This window comes from Columba livia, chromosome 18 (assembly GCF_036013475.1).
Source record: "Columba livia isolate bColLiv1 breed racing homer chromosome 18, bColLiv1.pat.W.v2, whole genome shotgun sequence".
Taxonomy (NCBI): domain Eukaryota; kingdom Metazoa; phylum Chordata; class Aves; order Columbiformes; family Columbidae; genus Columba; species Columba livia.
The window spans coordinates 14,026,539-14,042,120 of record NC_088619.1 but is presented as its reverse complement, the minus strand read 5'-3'; the positions used below and the strand labels follow the sequence as shown (position 1 = coordinate 14,042,120).

Sequence of the window (15,582 nt, the reverse complement as noted above, 5' to 3'; positions counted from 1 at the left end):
CAGAGGAAAACGCCACGTGCGCCAACGGCCGTCTTCCCGCGTCGCCGGGTTCCTCTTCAGCGCCTGCAGGAGCACGAGAAAGCACGCGCTCGCTAAGCCACGCCGGCACACGGCGCCGCGGGGCAAACGCCGAGTCCGTCCGCGACACCCACCTCCTGCTGAGCTCCAGGGCGGTCCGGTCGGCGTGTCCTGCCGCTGGCGCGGTCACAAACCCTCAGCGCTGGTGACGCCTACGACGGCGAGAATCAAAAAAAACCGTGGCGCCGGGAACGAGTCCCCGGCCCCACGCTCCTCCTCGCCCCTAGCCCGGCTCACCGCAAATGCTCCTCCCGGTCCAGAGGGCCCACAAAGCGCCTGCAAAGCGAGAAGGAAAAGATGAAGCGAGAGACCGGGCAATACCGGGCTCCGCAACGCCCACCGCCGCCTCACCTTCTCGGCTGCCGGCTCGTCTGCGGCACCCGCAAAACCAGAGGCACGCGCTCGGACGCCGCCCGAAAACACAGCCTGTCCGCAGACGGTCCCAGCTCGCCCTCCCTTACCTGGGCCGCTCGCCCACCCGGCCGCCCTTGCTTTTGACTGCCACGCCGCGGACCGCCGAGACGCTCAGCTGCCGCCTGTAAAACACCACCAAAGGACGCTCGGACCCGCGCCAGCAACACGGGACCTGAAACGAGCTGCCGCTTCGGCCCAGCACTCCGTGCTCACCTGGCCCGTGGAGCTGAGCTGCCGACAGCCCGCTTTCCTCTTCGCTTCGCACCTAGGAAACAGAGAAACGACCGAGCTTAGCTAGAGCCACACGGCACAGCTCCCCTCTGGCACCACCCACCGACCCACCTGCTTACGGCGCACAGCTCGCCTCCTCCGTCGCTCTTCCGGGCCAAGTTGTCCCTCTGCTCCTGAAATCAGGTGATTCTGCAAGTCACCCAGCAGCCCATCGACAGCCTGACCAGCCCACAGGTCTGCTTTCTGTGGCGCAATAACGTCCCAAGCTCTCGTGGAGGCTCTCAAACGCCTGCGCGGGGACCCTCCGCTCCCCTGCCCACGGCTACTCCATCCCAGATGACCGCGCCGCCTCTGCCCACGCAATTCAACGCGTCAGCAGGTTAACCGGGGACCGCCAGAGCTCCGTCCACCCTCCCCTGCCTCTACGCGTCCGGGCAGAGCAGCTCCGAGCCAATCGCGCACCCGGGTCGACAGACGCTCCGCAGAACCTTATAGACCACGCGACGGCCACAGCGCCAAAAACGCTCCACGACGAACACGACGCTCCGAGACCAGAAGGGCATCGATCCCAATAATCTACGGGGAGGAGAGGAGCCTCTCCTGCATCCTCAAACGGAAAAGGAGCCCGACGTCACGGCTCCTGACGAGACGGCGGCAGCGCCACAACCGAGCAGAGACGTCGCAACCAAACGAGAAGCTGATGAAAAACCTAAGAACTTCTTCCCAGCATCTTGAAGTTCCAGTCCCTGAGACTGGATGGCTAGAGCTGCCGGCACAGCCCAGGACAACGCCACAATCAGCCCTGACCAGAAACGGCCCAAAGGCAAGAACCCGCCACGCTTTCGGCTGCCGACACCAGAAAACCAGCGCCCGATCGGCGCTACGCCGATGGGCACCGGCGTTCCAGATCCCGGGGTGGCACCCGAGAGGCCTTCCGTGCCCCTCGAACGCAACGAGACCCCAGGATCGGCTGACAGGCGCAAGGCAGGCTTCCTGAACTACACCACAACGCAGACGCAGGCTGGAGCTGCCCTGCCCGGCACACGCTGGCATCGCACGGTAAAGGTCCCCGGGCCCTTGACCCGCGCCAAGGGCGCGGTTCCTGGACGGCCCTTGCCCTTAGCAGAGCTAAACCCCCCGGCCCTGCCATTCCCGGCCCCTTCCCAGCCCTCGCGCCTCCACTTAGCTTTCAGAGGGCCGAGGGTCCGAACCCATCTTCGGCAGAGGAAAACGCCACGTGCGCCAACGGCCGTCTTCCCGCGTCGCCGGGTTCCTCTTCAGCGCCTGCAGGAGCACGAGAAAGCACGCGCTCGCTAAGCCACGCCGGCACACGGCGCCGCGGGGCAAACGCCGAGTCCGTCCGCGACACCCACCTCCTGCTGAGCTCCAGGGCGGTCCGGTCGGCGTGTCCTGCCGCTGGCGCGGTCACAAACCCTCAGCGCTGGTGACGCCTACGACGGCGAGAAGCAAAAAAAAACCGTGGCGCCGGGAACGAGTCCCCGGCCCCACGCTCCTCCTCGCCCCTAGCCCGGCTCACCGCAAATGCTCCTCCCGGTCCAGAGGGCCCACAAAGCGCCTGCAAAGCGAGAAGGAAAAGATGAAGCGAGAGACCGGGCAATACCGGGCTCCGCAACGCCCACCGCCGCCTCACCTTCTCGGCTGCCGGCTCGTCTGCGGCACCCGCAAAACCAGAGGCACGCGCTCGGACGCCGCCCGAAAACACAGCCTGTCCGCAGACGGTCCCAGCTCGCCCTCCCTTACCTGGGCCGCTCGCCCACCCGGCCGCCCTTGCTTTGGACTGCCACGCCGCGGACCGCCGAGACGCTCAGCTGCCGCCTGTAAAACACCACCAAAGGACGCTCGGACCCGCGCCAGCAACACGGGACCTGAAACGAGCTGCCGCTTCGGCCCAGCACTCCGTGCTCACCTGGCCCGTGGAGCTGAGCTGCCGACAGCCCGCTTTCCTCTTCGCTTCGCACCTAGGAAACAGAGAAACGACCGAGCTTAGCTAGAGCCACACGGCACAGCTCCCCTCTGGCACCACCCACCGACCCACCTGCTTACGGCGCACAGCTCGCCTCCTCCGTCGCTCTTCCGGGCCAAGTTGTCCCTCTGCTCCTGAAATCAGGTGATTCTGCAAGTCACCCAGCAGCCCATCGACAGCCTGACCAGCCCACAGGTCTGCTTTCTGTGGCGCAATAACGTCCCAAGCTCTCGTGGAGGCTCTCAAACGCCTGCGCGGGGACCCTCCGCTCCCCTGCCCACGGCTACTCCATCCCAGATGACCGCGCCGCCTCTGCCCACGCAATTCAACGCGTCAGCAGGTTAACCGGGGACCGCCAGAGCTCCGTCCACCCTCCCCTGCCTCTACGCGTCCGGGCAGAGCAGCTCCGAGCCAATCGCGCACCCGGGTCGACAGACGCTCCGCAGAACCTTATAGACCACGCGACGGCCACAGCGCCAAAAACGCTCCACGACGAACACGACGCTCCGAGACCAGAAGGGCATCGATCCCAATAATCTACGGGGAGGAGAGGAGCCTCTCCTGCATCCTCAAACGGAAAAGGAGCCCGACGTCACGGCTCCTGACGAGACGGCGGCAGCGCCACAACCGAGCAGAGACGTCGCAACCAAACGAGAAGCTGATGAAAAACCTAAGAACTTCTTCCCAGCATCTTGAAGTTCCAGTCCCTGAGACTGGATGGCTAGAGCTGCCGGCACAGCCCAGGACAACGCCACAATCAGCCCTGACCAGAAACGGCCCAAAGGCAAGAACCCGCCACGCTTTCGGCTGCCGACACCAGAAAACCAGCGCCCGATGGGCGCTACGCCGATGGGCACCGGCGTTCCAGATCCCGGGGTGGCACCCGAGAGGCCTTCCGTGCCCCTCGAACGCAACGAGACCCCAGGATCGGCTGACAGGCGCAAGGCAGGCTTCCCGAACTACACCACAACGCAGACGCAGGCTGGAGCTGCCCTGCCCGGCACACGCTGGCATCGCACGGTAAAGGTCCCCGGGCCCTTGACCCGCGCCAAGGGCGCGGTTCCTGGACGGCCCTTGCCCTTAGCAGAGCTAAACCCCCCGGCCCTGCCATTCCCGGCCCCTTCCCAGCCCTCGCGCCTCCACTTAGCTTTCAGAGGGCCGAGGGTCCGAACCCATCTTCGGCAGAGGAAAACGCCACGTGCGCCAACGGCCGTCTTCCCGCGTCGCCGGGTTCCTCTTCAGCGCCTGCAGGAGCACGAGAAAGCACGCGCTCGCTAAGCCACGCCGGCACACGGCGCCGCGGGGCAAACGCCGAGTCCGTCCGCGACACCCACCTCCTGCTGAGCTCCAGGGCGGTCCGGTCGGCGTGTCCTGCCGCTGGCGCGGTCACAAACCCTCAGCGCTGGTGACGCCTACGACGGCGAGAATCAAAAAAAACCGTGGCGCCGGGAACGAGTCCCCGGCCCCACGCTCCTCCTCGCCCCTAGCCCGGCTCACCGCAAATGCTCCTCCCGGTCCAGAGGGCCCACAAAGCGCCTGCAAAGCGAGAAGGAAAAGATGAAGCGAGAGACCGGGCAATACCGGGCTCCGCAACGCCCACCGCCGCCTCACCTTCTCGGCTGCCGGCCGGCGTGCGGCTTCGCCCCTGCCGGCTCGTCTGCGGCACCCGCAAAACCAGAGGCACGCGCTCGGACGCCGCCCGAAAACACAGCCTGTCCGCAGACGGTCCCAGCTCGCCCTCCCTTACCTGGGCCGCTCGCCCACCCGGCCGCCCTTGCTTTGGACTGCCACGCCGCGGACCGCCGAGACGCTCAGCTGCCGCCTGTAAAACACCACCAAAGGACGCTCGGACCCGCGCCAGCAACACGGGACCTGAAACGAGCTGCCGCTTCGGCCCAGCACTCCGTGCTCACCTGGCCCGAGGAGCTGAGCTGCCGACAGCCCGCTTTCCTCTTCGCTTCGCACCTAGGAAACAGAGAAACGACCGAGCTTAGCTAGAGCCACACGGCACAGCTCCCCTCTGGCACCACCCACCGACCCACCTGCTTACGGCGCACAGCTCGCCTCCTCCGTCGCTCTTCCGGGCCAAGTTGTCCCTCTGCTCCTGAAATCAGGTGATTCTGCAAGTCACCCAGCAGCCCATCGACAGCCTGACCAGCCCACAGGTCTGCTTTCTGTGGCGCAATAACGTCCCAAGCTCTCGTGGAGGCTCTCAAACGCCTGCGCGGGGACCCTCCGCTCCCCTGCCCACGGCTACTCCATCCCAGATGACCGCGCCGCCTCTGCCCACGCAATTCAACGCGTCAGCAGGTTAGCCGGGGACCGCCAGAGCTCCGTCCACCCTCCCCTGCCTCTACGCGTCCGGGCAGAGCAGCTCCGAGCCAAACGCGCACCCGGGCCGACAGACGCTCCGCAGAACCTTATAGACCACGCGACGGCCACAGCGCCAAAAACGCTCCACGACGAACACGACGCTCCGAGACCAGAAGGGCATCGATCCCAATAATCTACGGGGAGGAGAGGAGCCTCTCCTGCATCCTCAAACGGAAAAGGAGCCCGACGTCACGGCTCCTGACGAGACGGCGGCAGCGCCACAACCGAGCAGAGACGTCGCAACCAAACGAGAAGCTGATGAAAAACCTAAGAACTTCTTCCCAGCATCTTGAAGTTCCAGTCCCTGAGACTGGATGGCTAGAGCTGCCGGCACAGCCCAGGACAACGCCACAATCAGCCCTGACCAGAAACGGCCGAAAGGCAAGAACGCGCCACGCTTTCGGCTGCCGACACCAGAAAACCAGCGCCCGATCGGCGCTACGCCGATCGGCACCGGCGTTCCAGATCCCGGGGTGGCACCCGAGAGGCCTTCCGTGCCCCTCGAACGCAACGAGACCCCAGGATCGGCTGACAGGCGCAAGGCAGGCTTCCCGAACTACACCACAACGCAGACGCAGGCTGGAGCTGCCCTGCCCGGCACACGCTGGCATCGCACGGTAAAGGTCCCCGGGCCCTTGACCCGCGCCAAGGGCGCGGTTCCTGGACGGCCCTTGCCCTTAGCAGAGCTAAACCCCCCGTCCCTGCCATTCCCGGCCCCTTCCCAGCCCTCGCGCCTCCACTTAGCTTTCAGAGGGCTGAGGGACCGAACCCATCTTCGGCAGAGGAAAACGCCACGTGCGCCAACGGCCGTCTTCCCGCGTCGCCGGGTTCCTCTTCAGCGCCTGCAGGAGCACGAGAAAGCACGCGCTCGCTAAGCCACGCCGGCACACGGCGCCGCGGGGCAAACGCCGAGTCCGTCCGCGACACCCACCTCCTGCTGAGCTCCAGGGCGGTCCGGTCGGCGTGTCCTGCCGCTGGCGCGGTCACAAACCCTCAGCGCTGGTGACGCCTACGACGGCGAGAAGCAAAAAAAACCGTGGCGCCGGGAACGAGTCCCCGGCCCCACGCTCCTCCTCGCCCCTAGCCCGGCTCACCGCAAATGCTCCTCCCGGTCCAGAGGGCCCACAAAGCGCCTGCAAAGCGAGAAGGAAAAGATGAAGCGAGAGACCGGGCAATACCGGGCTCCGCAACGCCCACCGCCGCCTCACCTTCTCGGCTGCCGGCCGGCGTGCGGCTTCGCCCCTGCCGGCTCGTCTGCGGCACCCGCAAAACCAGAGGCACGCGCTCGGACGCCGCCCGAAAACACAGCCTGTCCGCAGACGGTCCCAGCTCGCCCTCCCTTACCTGGGCCGCTCGCCCACCCGGCCGCCCTTGCTTTGGACTGCCACGCCGCGGACCGCCGAGACGCTCAGCTGCCGCCTGTAAAACACCACCAAAGGACGCTCGGACCCGCGCCAGCAACACGGGACCTGAAACGAGCTGCCGCTTCGGACCAGCACTCCGTGCTCACCTGGCCCGAGGAGCTGAGCTGCCGACAGCCCGCTTTCCTCTTCGCTTCGCACCTAGGAAACAGAGAAACGACCGAGCTTAGCTAGAGCCACACGGCACAGCTCCCCTCTGGCACCACCCACCGACCCACCTGCTTACGGCGCACAGCTCGCCTCCTCCGTCGCTCTTCCGGGCCAAGTTGTCCCTCTGCTCCTGAAATCAGGTGATTCTGCAAGTCACCCAGCAGCCCATCGACAGCCTGACCAGCCCACAGGTCTGCTTTCTGTGGCGCAATAACGTCCCAAGCTCTCGTGGAGGCTCTCAAACGCCTGCGCGGGGACCCTCCGCTCCCCTGCCCACGGCTACTCCATCCCAGATGACCGCGCCGCCTCTGCCCACGCAATTCAACGCGTCAGCAGGTTAGCCGGGGACCGCCAGAGCTCCGTCCACCCTCCCCTGCCTCTACGCGTCCGGGCAGAGCAGCTCCGAGCCAAACGCGCACCCGGGCCGACAGACGCTCCGCAGAACCTTATAGACCACGCGACGGCCACAGCGCCAAAAACGCTCCACGACGAACACGACGCTCCGAGACCAGAAGGGCATCGATCCCAATAATCTACGGGGAGGAGAGGAGCCTCTCCTGCATCCTCAAACGGAAAAGGAGCCCGACGTCACGGCTCCTGACGAGACGGCGGCAGCGCCACAACCGAGCAGAGACGTCGCAACCAAACGAGAAGCTGATGAAAAACCTAAGAACTTCTTCCCAGCATCTTGAAGTTCCAGTCCCTGAGACTGGATGGCTAGAGCTGCCGGCACAGCCCAGGACAACGCCACAATCAGCCCTGACCAGAAACGGCCCAAAGGCAAGAACCCGCCACGCTTTCGGCTGCCGACACCAGAAAACCAGCGCCCGATCGGCGCTACGCCGATCGGCACCGGCGTTCCAGATCCCGGGGTGGCACCCGAGAGGCCTTCCGTGCCCCTCGAACGCAACGAGACCCCAGGATCGGCTGACAGGCGCAAGGCAGGCTTCCCGAACTACACCACAACGCAGACGCAGGCTGGAGCTGCCCTGCCCGGCACACGCTGGCATCGCACGGTAAAGGTCCCCGGGCCCTTGACCCGCGCCAAGGGCGCGGTTCCTGGACGGCCCTTGCCCTTAGCAGAGCTAAACCCCCCGGCCCTGCCATTCCCGGCCCCTTCCCAGCCCTCGCGCCTCCACTTAGCTTTCAGAGGGCCGAGGGACCGAACCCATCTTCGGCAGAGGAAAACGCCACGTGCGCCAACGGCCGTCTTCCCGCGTCGCCGGGTTCCTCTTCAGCGCCTGCAGGAGCACGAGAAAGCACGCGCTCGCTAAGCCACGCCGGCACACGGCGCCGCGGGGCAAACGCCGAGTCCGTCCGCGACACCCACCTCCTGCTGAGCTCCAGGGCGGTCCGGTCGGCGTGTCCTGCCGCTGGCGCGGTCACAAACCCTCAGCGCTGGTGACGCCTACGACGGCGAGAAGCAAAAAAAAACCGTGGCGCCGGGAACGAGTCCCCGGCCCCACGCTCCTCCTCGCCCCTAGCCCGGCTCACCGCAAATGCTCCTCCCGGTCCAGAGGGCCCACAAAGCGCCTGCAAAGCGAGAAGGAAAAGATGAAGCGAGAGACCGGGCAATACCGGGCTCCGCAACGCCCACCGCCGCCTCACCTTCTCGGCTGCCGGCTCGTCTGCGGCACCCGCAAAACCAGAGGCACGCGCTCGGACGCCGCCCGAAAACACAGCCTGTCCGCAGACGGTCCCAGCTCGCCCTCCCTTACCTGGGCCGCTCGCCCACCCGGCCGCCCTTGCTTTGGACTGCCACGCCGCGGACCGCCGAGACGCTCAGCTGCCGCCTGTAAAACACCACCAAAGGACGCTCGGACCCGCGCCAGCAACACGGGACCTGAAACGAGCTGCCGCTTCGGCCCAGCACTCCGTGCTCACCTGGCCCGTGGAGCTGAGCTGCCGACAGCCCGCTTTCCTCTTCGCTTCGCACCTAGGAAACAGAGAAACGACCGAGCTTAGCTAGAGCCACACGGCACAGCTCCCCTCTGGCACCACCCACCGACCCACCTGCTTACGGCGCACAGCTCGCCTCCTCCGTCGCTCTTCCGGGCCAAGTTGTCCCTCTGCTCCTGAAATCAGGTGATTCTGCAAGTCACCCAGCAGCCCATCGACAGCCTGACCAGCCCACAGGTCTGCTTTCTGTGGCGCAATAACGTCCCAAGCTCTCGTGGAGGCTCTCAAACGCCTGCGCGGGGACCCTCCGCTCCCCTGCCCACGGCTACTCCATCCCAGATGACCGCGCCGCCTCTGCCCACGCAATTCAACGCGTCAGCAGGTTAACCGGGGACCGCCAGAGCTCCGTCCACCCTCCCCTGCCTCTACGCGTCCGGGCAGAGCAGCTCCGAGCCAATCGCGCACCCGGGTCGACAGACGCTCCGCAGAACCTTATAGACCACGCGACGGCCACAGCGCCAAAAACGCTCCACGACGAACACGACGCTCCGAGACCAGAAGGGCATCGATCCCAATAATCTACGGGGAGGAGAGGAGCCTCTCCTGCATCCTCAAACGGAAAAGGAGCCCGACGTCACGGCTCCTGACGAGACGGCGGCAGCGCCACAACCGAGCAGAGACGTCGCAACCAAACGAGAAGCTGATGAAAAACCTAAGAACTTCTTCCCAGCATCTTGAAGTTCCAGTCCCTGAGACTGGATGGCTAGAGCTGCCGGCACAGCCCAGGACAACGCCACAATCAGCCCTGACCAGAAACGGCCCAAAGGCAAGAACCCGCCACGCTTTCGGCTGCCGACACCAGAAAACCAGCGCCCGATCGGCGCTACGCCGATGGGCACCGGCGTTCCAGATCCCGGGGTGGCACCCGAGAGGCCTTCCGTGCCCCTCGAACGCAACGAGACCCCAGGATCGGCTGACAGGCGCAAGGCAGGCTTCCTGAACTACACCACAACGCAGACGCAGGCTGGAGCTGCCCTGCCCGGCACACGCTGGCATCGCACGGTAAAGGTCCCTGGGCCCTTGACCCGCGCCAAGGGCGCGGTTCCTGGACGGCCCTTGCCCTTAGCAGAGCTAAACCCCCCGGCCCTGCCATTCCCGGCCCCTTCCCAGCCCTCGCGCCTCCACTTAGCTTTCAGAGGGCCGAGGGTCCGAACCCATCTTCGGCAGAGGAAAACGCCACGTGCGCCAACGGCCGTCTTCCCGCGTCGCCGGGTTCCTCTTCAGCGCCTGCAGGAGCACGAGAAAGCACGCGCTCGCTAAGCCACGCCGGCACACGGCGCCGCGGGGCAAACGCCGAGTCCGTCCGCGACACCCACCTCCTGCTGAGCTCCAGGGCGGTCCGGTCGGCGTGTCCTGCCGCTGGCGCGGTCACAAACCCTCAGCGCTGGTGACGCCTACGACGGCGAGAATCAAAAAAAACCGTGGCGCCGGGAACGAGTCCCCGGCCCCACGCTCCTCCTCGCCCCTAGCCCGGCTCACCGCAAATGCTCCTCCCGGTCCAGAGGGCCCACAAAGCGCCTGCAAAGCGAGAAGGAAAAGATGAAGCGAGAGACCGGGCAATACCGGGCTCCGCAACGCCCACCGCCGCCTCACCTTCTCGGCTGCCGGCCGGCGTGCGGCTTCGCCCCTGCCGGCTCGTCTGCGGCACCCGCAAAACCAGAGGCACGCGCTCGGACGCCGCCCGAAAACACAGCCTGTCCGCAGACGGTCCCAGCTCGCCCTCCCTTACCTGGGCCGCTCGCCCACCCGGCCGCCCTTGCTTTGGACTGCCACGCCGCGGACCGCCGAGACGCTCAGCTGCCGCCTGTAAAACACCACCAAAGGACGCTCGGACCCGCGCCAGCAACACGGGACCTGAAACGAGCTGCCGCTTCGGCCCAGCACTCCGTGCTCACCTGGCCCGTGGAGCTGAGCTGCCGACAGCCCGCTTTCCTCTTCGCTTCGCACCTAGGAAACAGAGAAACGACCGAGCTTAGCTAGAGCCACACGGCACAGCTCCCCTCTGGCACCACCCACCGACCCACCTGCTTACGGCGCACAGCTCGCCTCCTCCGTCGCTCTTCTGGGCCAAGTTGTCCCTCTGCTCCTGAAATCAGGTGATTCTGCAAGTCACCCAGCAGCCCATCGACAGCCTGACCAGCCCACAGGTCTGCTTTCTGTGGCGCAATAACGTCCCAAGCTCTCGTGGAGGCTCTCAAACGCCTGCGCGGGGACCCTCCGCTCCCCTGCCCACGGCTACTCCATCCCAGATGACCGCGCCGCCTCTGCCCACGCAATTCAACGCGTCAGCAGGTTAGCCGGGGACCGCCAGAGCTCCGTCCACCCTCCCCTGCCTCTACGCGTCCGGGCAGAGCAGCTCCGAGCCAAACGCGCACCCGGGCCGACAGACGCTCCGCAGAACCTTATAGACCACGCGACGGCCACAGCGCCAAAAACGCTCCACGACGAACACGACGCTCCGAGACCAGAAGGGCATCGATCCCAATAATCTACGGGGAGGAGAGGAGCCTCTCCTGCATCCTCAAACGGAAAAGGAGCCCGACGTCACGGCTCCTGACGAGACGGCGGCAGCGCCACAACCGAGCAGAGACGTCGCAACCAAACGAGAAGCTGATGAAAAACCTAAGAACTTCTTCCCAGCATCTTGAAGTTCCAGTCCCTGAGACTGGATGGCTAGAGCTGCCGGCACAGCCCAGGACAACGCCACAATCAGCCCTGACCAGAAACGGCCGAAAGGCAAGAACGCGCCACGCTTTCGGCTGCCGACACCAGAAAACCAGCGCCCGATCGGCGCTACGCCGATCGGCACCGGCGTTCCAGATCCCGGGGTGGCACCCGAGAGGCCTTCCGTGCCCCTCGAACGCAACGAGACCCCAGGATCGGCTGACAGGCGCAAGGCAGGCTTCCCGAACTACACCACAACGCAGACGCAGGCTGGAGCTGCCCTGCCCGGCACACGCTGGCATCGCACGGTAAAGGTCCCCGGGCCCTTGACCCGCGCCAAGGGCGCGGTTCCTGGACGGCCCTTGCCCTTAGCAGAGCTAAACCCCCCGGCCCTGCCATTCCCGGCCCCTTCCCAGCCCTCGCGCCTCCACTTAGCTTTCAGAGGGCCGAGGGACCGAACCCATCTTCGGCAGAGGAAAACGCCACGTGCGCCAACGGCCGTCTTCCCGCGTCGCCGGGTTCCTCTTCAGCGCCTGCAGGAGCACGAGAAAGCACGCGCTCGCTAAGCCACGCCGGCACACGGCGCCGCGGGGCAAACGCCGAGTCCGTCCGCGACACCCACCTCCTGCTGAGCTCCAGGGCGGTCCGGTCGGCGTGTCCTGCCGCTGGCGCGGTCACAAACCCTCAGCGCTGGTGACGCCTACGACGGCGAGAAGCAAAAAAAACCGTGGCGCCGGGAACGAGTCCCCGGCCCCACGCTCCTCCTCGCCCCTAGCCCGGCTCACCGCAAATGCTCCTCCCGGTCCAGAGGGCCCACAAAGCGCCTGCAAAGCGAGAAGGAAAAGATGAAGCGAGAGACCGGGCAATACCGGGCTCCGCAACGCCCACCGCCGCCTCACCTTCTCGGCTGCCGGCTCGTCTGCGGCACCCGCAAAACCAGAGGCACGCGCTCGGACGCCGCCCGAAAACACAGCCTGTCCGCAGACGGTCCCAGCTCGCCCTCCCTTACCTGGGCCGCTCGCCCACCCGGCCGCCCTTGCTTTTGACTGCCACGCCGCGGACCGCCGAGACGCTCAGCTGCCGCCTGTAAAACACCACCAAAGGACGCTCGGACCCGCGCCAGCAACACGGGACCTGAAACGAGCTGCCGCTTCGGCCCAGCACTCCGTGCTCACCTGGCCCGTGGAGCTGAGCTGCCGACAGCCCGCTTTCCTCTTCGCTTCGCACCTAGGAAACAGAGAAACGACCGAGCTTAGCTAGAGCCACACGGCACAGCTCCCCTCTGGCACCACCCACCGACCCACCTGCTTACGGCGCACAGCTCGCCTCCTCCGTCGCTCTTCCGGGCCAAGTTGTCCCTCTGCTCCTGAAATCAGGTGATTCTGCAAGTCACCCAGCAGCCCATCGACAGCCTGACCAGCCCACAGGTCTGCTTTCTGTGGCGCAATAACGTCCCAAGCTCTCGTGGAGGCTCTCAAACGCCTGCGCGGGGACCCTCCGCTCCCCTGCCCACGGCTACTCCATCCCAGATGACCGCACCGCCTCTGCCCACGCAATTCAACGCGTCAGCAGGTTAACCGGGGACCGCCAGAGCTCCGTCCACCCTCCCCTGCCTCTACGCGTCCGGGCAGAGCAGCTCCGAGCCAATCGCGCACCCGGGTCGACAGACGCTCCGCAGAACCTTATAGACCACGCGACGGCCACAGCGCCAAAAACGCTCCACGACGAACACGACGCTCCGAGACCAGAAGGGCATCGATCCCAATAATCTACGGGGAGGAGAGGAGCCTCTCCTGCATCCTCAAACGGAAAAGGAGCCCGACGTCACGGCTCCTGACGAGACGGCGGCAGCGCCACAACCGAGCAGAGACGTCGCAACCAAACGAGAAGCTGATGAAAAACCTAAGAACTTCTTCCCAGCATCTTGAAGTTCCAGTCCCTGAGACTGGATGGCTAGAGCTGCCGGCACAGCCCAGGACAACGCCACAATCAGCCCTGACCAGAAACGGCCCAAAGGCAAGAACCCGCCACGCTTTCGGCTGCCGACACCAGAAAACCAGCGCCCGATCGGCGCTACGCCGATGGGCACCGGCGTTCCAGATCCCGGGGTGGCACCCGAGAGGCCTTCCGTGCCCCTCGAACGCAACGAGACCCCAGGATCGGCTGACAGGCGCAAGGCAGGCTTCCCGAACTACACCACAACGCAGACGCAGGCTGGAGCTGCCCTGCCCGGCACACGCTGGCATCGCACGGTAAAGGTCCCTGGGCCCTTGACCCGCGCCAAGGGCGCGGTTCCTGGACGGCCCTTGCCCTTAGCAGAGCTAAACCCCCCGGCCCTGCCATTCCCGGCCCCTTCCCAGCCCTCGCGCCTCCACTTAGCTTTCAGAGGGCCGAGGGTCCGAACCCATCTTCGGCAGAGGAAAACGCCACGTGCGCCAACGGCCGTCTTCCCGCGTCGCCGGGTTCCTCTTCAGCGCCTGCAGGAGCACGAGAAAGCACGCGCTCGCTAAGCCACGCCGGCACACGGCGCCGCGGGGCAAACGCCGAGTCCGTCCGCGACACCCACCTCCTGCTGAGCTCCAGGGCGGTCCGGTCGGCGTGTCCTGCCGCTGGCGCGGTCACAAACCCTCAGCGCTGGTGACGCCTACGACGGCGAGAAGCAAAAAAAACCGTGGCGCCGGGAACGAGTCCCCGGCCCCACGCTCCTCCTCGCCCCTAGCCCGGCTCACCGCAAATGCTCCTCCCGGTCCAGAGGGCCCACAAAGCGCCTGCAAAGCGAGAAGGAAAAGATGAAGCGAGAGACCGGGCAATACCGGGCTCCGCAACGCCCACCGCCGCCTCACCTTCTCGGCTGCCGGCCGGCGTGCGGCTTCGCCCCTGCCGGCTCGTCTGCGGCACCCGCAAAACCAGAGGCACGCGCTCGGACGCCGCCCGAAAACACAGCCTGTCCGCAGACGGTCCCAGCTCGCCCTCCCTTACCTGGGCCGCTCGCCCACCCGGCCGCCCTTGCTTTGGACTGCCACGCCGCGGACCGCCGAGACGCTCAGCTGCCGCCTGTAAAACACCACCAAAGGACGCTCGGACCCGCGCCAGCAACACGGGACCTGAAACGAGCTGCCGCTTCGGCCCAGCACTCCGTGCTCACCTGGCCCGTGGAGCTGAGCTGCCGACAGCCCGCTTTCCTCTTCGCTTCGCACCTAGGAAACAGAGAAACGACCGAGCTTAGCTAGAGCCACACGGCACAGCTCCCCTCTGGCACCACCCACCGACCCACCTGCTTACAGCGCACAGCTCGCCTCCTCCGTCGCTCTTCCGGGCCAAGTTGTCCCTCTGCTCCTGAAATCAGGTGATTCTGCAAGTCACCCAGCAGCCCATCGACAGCCTGACCAGCCCACAGGTCTGCTTTCTGTGGCGCAATAACGTCCCAAGCTCTCGTGGAGGCTCTCAAACGCCTGCGCGGGGACCCTCCGCTCCCCTGCCCACGGCTACTCCATCCCAGATGACCGCACCGCCTCTGCCCACGCAATTCAACGCGTCAGCAGGTTAACCGGGGACCGCCAGAGCTCCGTCCACCCTCCCCTGCCTCTACGCGTCCGGGCAGAGCAGCTCCGAGCCAAACGCGCACCCGGGCCGACAGACGCTCCGCAGAACCTTATAGACCACGCGACGGCCACAGCGCCAAAAACGCTCCACGACGAACACGACGCTCCGAGACCAGAAGGGCATCGATCCCAATAATCTACGGGGAGGAGAGGAGCCTCTCCTGCATCCTCAAACGGAAAAGGAGCCCGACGTCACGGCTCCTGACGAGACGGCGGCAGCGCCACAACCGAGCAGAGACGTCGCAACCAAACGAGAAGCTGATGAAAAACCTAAGAACTTCTTCCCAGCATCTTGAAGTTCCAGTCCCTGAGACTGGATGGCTAGAGCTGCCGGCACAGCCCAGGACAACGCCACAATCAGCCCTGACCAGAAACGGCCCAAAGGCAAGAACCCGCCACGCTTTCGGCTGCCGACACCAGAAAACCAGCGCCCGATCGGCGCTACGCTGATGGGCACCGGCGTTCCAGATCCCGGGGTGGCACTCGAGAGGCCTTCCGTGCCCCTCGAACGCAACGAGACCCCAGGATCGGCTGACAGGCGCAAGGCAGGCTTCCCAAACTACACCACAACGCAGACGCAGGCTGGAGCTGCCCTGCCCGGCACACGCTGGCATCGCACGGTAAAGGTCCCCGGGCCCTTGACCCGCGCCAAGGGCGCGGTTCCTGGACGGCCCTTGCCCTTAGCAGAGCTAAACCCCCCGGCCCT

The 15,582-nt window shown here is 65.9% G+C and overlaps 2 long non-coding RNA genes across 4 annotated transcripts; both read right to left on the bottom strand.

Moving 5' to 3' along the window:
* Positions 1-157: 157 nt before the first annotated feature.
* On the bottom strand, positions 158-5,777 carry LOC135575789 (uncharacterized). Of its 2 annotated transcripts, XR_010467107.1 has the most exons (5): positions 2,780-5,777; positions 2,651-2,702; positions 2,097-2,559; positions 706-2,007; positions 158-614 (listed from the first exon to the last, which is right to left on the bottom strand). It is a non-coding gene; the product is annotated as an uncharacterized LOC135575789 (long non-coding RNA). The 2 variants fall into 2 exon arrangements; XR_010467106.1 differs by having other exon boundaries at positions 2,651-5,777.
* A 2,210-nt stretch (positions 5,778-7,987) lies between these two features.
* Positions 7,988-15,282, bottom strand: LOC135575788 (uncharacterized). 2 transcript variants are annotated; one of them, XR_010467105.1, is made up of 7 exons: positions 14,420-15,282; positions 13,841-14,328; positions 12,450-13,751; positions 11,897-12,358; positions 8,665-11,807; positions 8,536-8,587; positions 7,989-8,444 (listed from the first exon to the last, which is right to left on the bottom strand). It is a non-coding gene; the product is annotated as an uncharacterized LOC135575788 (long non-coding RNA). The 2 variants fall into 2 exon arrangements; XR_010467104.1 differs by having other exon boundaries at positions 7,988-8,444; positions 8,536-11,807.
* Between the last annotated feature and the right edge of the window lie 300 nt (positions 15,283-15,582).